This window comes from Agelaius tricolor, unplaced genomic scaffold (genome assembly GCF_023055355.1).
Source record: "Agelaius tricolor isolate 1412-34295 unplaced genomic scaffold, bAgeTri1.0.p SCAF_27, whole genome shotgun sequence".
Taxonomy (NCBI): domain Eukaryota; kingdom Metazoa; phylum Chordata; class Aves; order Passeriformes; family Icteridae; genus Agelaius; species Agelaius tricolor.
The window spans coordinates 789,914-795,913 of NW_027269287.1; positions in this window are offsets into that span (position 1 = coordinate 789,914).

The window sequence follows — 6,000 nt, forward strand, 5'->3', positions numbered from 1 at the left end:
TGGTGCGATCTGCCATCTCCAGGAGAGGGGCTATTCAGAAGAAAGCAGAGCAAATGACCAGTGGGATGAAGCAGACAGTCATGAATTCTTGATTGTTTTTTTGTTTTCTATGATAACACTCTTTACATCCAACATCACTTTTTTCACTCCATTTAATTTCTTTTGCTAAAAGGTTTCTCATCTTCTGAATCAGAACTCTCTTGATAAGGGCTGCAGCTTGTGGCTACACCCAGTGGGCCACTTTAAATCCTGTCCTGCCTTTGGTTCCTGTGGTGCTGGAAAACTTCTCTCTTTTGTACCCGTGGATTAGCCTGCCCTGCTCCAAGAACTCCATGTAGCTCCAAGGCAATTGCTTGTTCACCTGGATATTTCTAGTTCAGTTTTCCCTCATCCTTCTACATGATGGCTGCAGCCTTTTGGCCTGCAGATACAGCCAGTGGTACCTAAAGGTTAATGAACTTATGCACTCACCTGAAAAGCAAAGGTGAGTACATAAGTGCATAAGTGAGCAAAGGTTAATGAAGCAAAAGGATGCCCTGAACTGTTATGTCCATGTTCTCTTTCTCTCCTTGAGAGTGGTGTATGAAAACAATGTTCTGTTAGTAGAAGATGGGGGCATGCCATGGGTGTTGTCCCGAGTCAGACTTTCCTGTCTACTGGTCTGCCTCTACTCACAACACATGGCACTTTTAATTGTCCTGGAAATTGACATGCCTCATGTGAACCCAGCTGGGTCACCTGCTAAATGGAAACTTCCCCTTGCCCTGAGTATTGTCTGCCACCAAACTCTGTATAAGTTTTCATGATATTCATATTTTTTTACCTGAAGTTTCCATGAAGTCCATTAGATTTCTCTCTTCTTTATTTTTGCTTCTTGCACTGTTGCTGATCTGGGCACCAGATGCAGGCACATGAATAATTAAGAGATTTTTATCACACGGAGTGGTGCCTTATTCAAGAGCTGCCCAACTGGTCCTGCCATTACAAAAATTAGTATAAAAAGATACAAAGACCAAAAGGCTTATTGCAGCTGTCAGCATGGGAGAGATGAATGACCAGTTTTGGCTAAGGTTTAAATGCACAGGAAAACAAGGGTTTCCATGGAGAATCTGTAAACAGTCAGATCAGGAGAGACAGGAACAGCCCATGGAGAAGAAGGAAACAGTCCAAACTAATATATTTTTGTGGACATCTGAATATAGTTACCTGCATGGGAGAAGACAGCAAAAGTGTTTCTTGATGGGAGGGAGGAGCCCAGGTGGGCATCCTGCAAACAGCAAACCACTTGAATCAGTGCTAGTAATCTGCTTTTAGAGAGCTAAATTACACCCTGACTTCCTGTCTCACTTGTGATCTCTAGGTGTTACTGTGCTATAAATAACAATAGCACTTCTTTTGACAAGAGAAGGAGATTGAGAAATTAACTAGGAGAAAGACTGGTTTTTTTCATCTTACAACATATGGATGATCAAGAGGGGGAAGAGAATGTGCTGAACTTGGAAGGTTTGTGTGAGGCTGTGTTTCCACTCTTCCTTGAAGGATTTGTGACATTTCTTTACCTATGCAGAAGTTAGCAGTTAGATAAAGTAAAGATTAAAGCACAATGACAGGCAAATTTGGAAAAATTTGCATGGTAGCTGCCTAGCTAAATTTTGCCTGTGAGATCTATAAATCTGTCACTTTCATGAACATAAGATTCTCACAAATCATTAGCCAAAAACTGAGACACCCATCACTAATTTTCACAGAAAAAAAGAATAGCTATAAGAACAATTTAACTATCTTTCCAATCACGAAAAGCAATCCTACATTCTCAGATATCATTTTGTATGGCTGTGTTCACAGACATTATAGAAACAAAAATCACTATGACCACTAGTGATTGATATTACACAAACTTTTAAAAGATTAACAGAACAGGTGTCATTATACCCTCTCAATAAACTCTTAGATGTTAATTTAGACAATTTTGCATAAAACTCTGAAACACCTTAGCACAAAACATCAATAGTAGTTTGATCTATTTTACCAAGGAGAGAACCTCACTTCTCAAACAGGCTGTTTTACCTGCTTAGAATTTAAAAACTGTAATATGATATAATAAATCTGCCATAGATTCACAAGACACCCAGTATAGAACTTCATGAATTAATTTTTAGGTTTTTTTCTAGTGTAGAAACTTTAGCAACACTTTTAATGTGTTTTAATCAGTGCTCTGATGAATCCAGAACACATCTCCACCTTACTTTTTATTGCAGAGTCTATTTTATTTAAAACCACCTATGATGCAGGACAGAAATTACACTTACATTCAAAAAACTCAAGGTAGTAAAGATTGTGAAATTTCTAAAATTGACAGTTATTATCCATTGTATGTCGTAGCCATCAATACTGAAACATTAAACTGATTTTTGAAATCTATAGAGATTCATAACTTCAGAATTTTTGTACACAGAGATATAACTTCAGATTTACACCTTTACAAAATTAGTAGAATCCAGTCATTTTGATCATGTGCTTCCATTTCAGCACTTGAATTTTTTTGTCCTATTTGCTCACATTTTGAGTTTATTATCTATAGTCCTGAATGCTTGTATTCCTGGAATTCTAAATGAAAGCTGAAAAAAATGTCATTGATGATGTAATTGGCAGAGCAATATTAAATGTGTGCCTCTCATTATATAGATTTTATCTTGCTTTAATTGATGGTGCTTCCTGATAAACTATGTGAACTTTTTTACCTCATACCTGCACTATCTGTCAATAAGAGTATTAGGGCACCTTTTTGAAAATGCATCTGCAAGAAGAAAGAATAATTCCGTGGACTGGTCAACATCCAACACATGGGATTAATCCAAATTACAGATTATTTCTCTAAAATTTTGAGGAAATATTCCAACCATATTGAAGACTTTATTTATATTTATGTTTGGGTTTTTTGCACAAGTCTGGGAAATGTTCTTTTTTCCATTTTTCCTCTAAAGTTTTTCTTCAGGATTCTTTTGTAATGTAACTGCTACAGAGAGAAACAACATAGTAAGAATTGTGTTGATGGCTTATATGAGCACCTAAAACCAAAACTAGGTGCTTTTTTTCACCAGGGTGAAAGAAAAGTAGGCTTAGGTGTTACTAAACCTTCTATTTTGCTATATCTCTTCACCTTTCATTAAAAGCATTTTGGCTGAAGTGAATTCTGATATTTTATGGGAGGTTTAAGCAAGAGAAATTCTGCTATCTCATGTTTGTCTTGAGGAATATAAAGGTGCGCTGTCCCCACTCATCTCTGCAAGAACAATTTTCAGACCTGTCAGTTTTGAAGTTCAGACAATACTGAGTAATCTATTTTGAGCAGTAAACCATGGAGAATAAAGTACCTCTCTGTGTATGCTGATAGATACAGAATGAAGTATTTGTAGCATATGTCCATGAAGACTGAATTAATTTTACTCAAACCTTTAGAAGGATATTCACCTTTCAGCATGGCTTATACACAGAAAATTTCATCTTATAAAATGTCACATGGAAAATAAACAGCTGCAAGTAGATTTTTTTGCAGTCAAAATAGTAGCCAGAGATTTATGCCATCTGGACCTAATTTAATGGGAAGATACCTCAAAATTTCCAGAATACATTGATACTGAATTAAATTGAAAGCTTACTGTGGCAGGAGAAGTGCATGCACAAGTTCTTATGGATCATGAGGCTAATAAACATTATGGAAAGATAGATGATTTTCAGGAATAGTGAATAATCATTTTGTGTTCAGTTTTTTGTGCTATACAGGTTGAGCTCATTTTGTGAGATCTGAAGTTTGTCCCCTATGGTGTGTAGCTCAGGCTTGCAAGATCTACATGGGAAGTAGACAAGTTTTAGCACACTTATCTACTTCCCAAGCTTTAGAAAACTCTGTTAGAGGAGCCCATCAGGGCCAACAGTTGTTTTTTTTGGTAAGCTTGACTTCTTATAAAAATAGTGTTTACAATGAAAGGCATCTAACAGGGATTCTGCAAGAAGTTTCTCTCCTTAGCAGTATGTATAATTCTACAGGACAACAAGTCTGGATCTTTCCAGATATTCTTTTTAATATTAAAAAAAAAATATTATACACCAGGGAGCCCATTTGAAGTGAAACTTACTCTCTTTCTTCTGTTTAAAATATGGAATTAGGAAATTAATTTACTTTATGATTTTTTGTGTGTCAAATGAACAAGAAAAGTGACTGGAGAGGCCAGTTCTCATCAAACAGAAAGTTGTAAGAGTTTCTGTCACAGACATACAGGTGAACAAAATGGAAAGCTGAAGAATATCTCCCATTAAAACCTTGAATCTACTCTCATGTTAATTGCTGTGAATCTGAAATAGATGAAAAGTGGGATTATTAAAAAAAAAAAGTGAGAAACAAGTCAAGTCTCATGGGTTGATCCCATAGTCTGCATGAAGCCTGCTGCCATTAGAATTTTGAAAAGTTAACTCCCATCAATTCACTTCAATGTTTTCAAAATTCAGGGATATTGGATGAGCCCTTCTGCCTTATGCACAGACAATGGCAAGGAAAACCAACATTATGGCACTATCAATAATAAGGGAAAAGAAAACAGAAGTATCCAAAGCTCAGGAAGAGTTTGTCTTCAGGTCAATCTCTGTCTCACCCTGGCTGTTCATTCTGTCTCGTAATACCTCTTCAGGCTTCTGGGCAGCGAGTGCTGCAGTACCTGGAGTGACTTGGGGAGTGCAGTGGGGGCTCAGGGAAGCAGCGACAGCTGCGTCCTTCTCTGTGCTGGCATTTATGTCTGCAAGGAGCTGCAAGTGGCAAACAGTGCCTGTAGGGCAGGAGAAGCAGGTGGGGAGATAACATCTTGGATTGAAATTTGCTGGAGAGATTAAGCAATGCCGAGAGGCATAAAGGGGGTGTGATTTTTGCTGAAGAAAAGGAAGGGTGTGGGGAAGAGATGCAAAAAGGTCATTATACTTCTGGAGGATACCTACTAGTCACCATGTCAGAGAATTAAAAAGTGTCAAAGAGAAACAAAAAAGTTTGTTTAAAAAACTTGTGAATGTTTTATGCTGTTTTTTAACGCATAGGATTCTTTTGCGGCCATTCCTGCCTAACTGGAAATTGATGAATGGGAAGTCAGATACTGGAACTTTTATTACAGGGACAAATTCTCTCACTTGTCTGTGTTTACAGGCTCAAATTTGAGGCTGAAAAAAATCTCCCAAGGTATTTATAATAGAAGATATCCATTATTTTCCTTATTACAGCCTGAATTCTCTGTGTCACCTATATCTATCACAATAAATGAGACTGCTCCTTCTGCACGTTGCTTAGGGGTCTTACTTGGGACCCTTGCTTTGGTTCCCCATATTCCTCCAACTTCCTCTCATTATATCTTCAGCTAAATTAATCCACAACATATTTAGACCCTGCTTTTCCAGAAAGCGCTAAGTTTATTTTCTCTAGTCACTTGAAGGTGTCCAACCATTCTAACATTTAAAATTGTGATTGGCTTTCAGAAGTTTTCAAAATCATGTTCATTTTTTGTAACAATGGGTATGAAGAAGCAATTACTTCTCATGTTCTTTCTATTTCTTCTCAGGCTTTATATTTTTTTCACACAGCTCGTACTTTGATCTGTAAAGCCACATTCAGGTCTGTGAGCCATCAAATGCAGAAGATGATTCTTGTCCTTCAAAATGGGCATGATCACATAATCTTATTGTCCCTTCCCTTCCCTTCCCTTCCCTTCCCTTCCCTTCCCTTCCCTTCCCTTCCCTTCCCTTCCCTTCCCTTCCCTTCCCTGAACTTTTCCCTAAGATGTAATACATTTTGGATGTTTTATTTTTTCTCTTCAGCCTTGTAAAACTCCCCCAGAAAAGTTCCCAAGCAGCACTGTAACCACGCTATAGATCCTTAATGAAAGCTGAGGATCCACAGTAGAATAATTAATTCATTCAGAATTACACAATATATGTAAACTTCTGCCAGATTTTGGGTTTTCT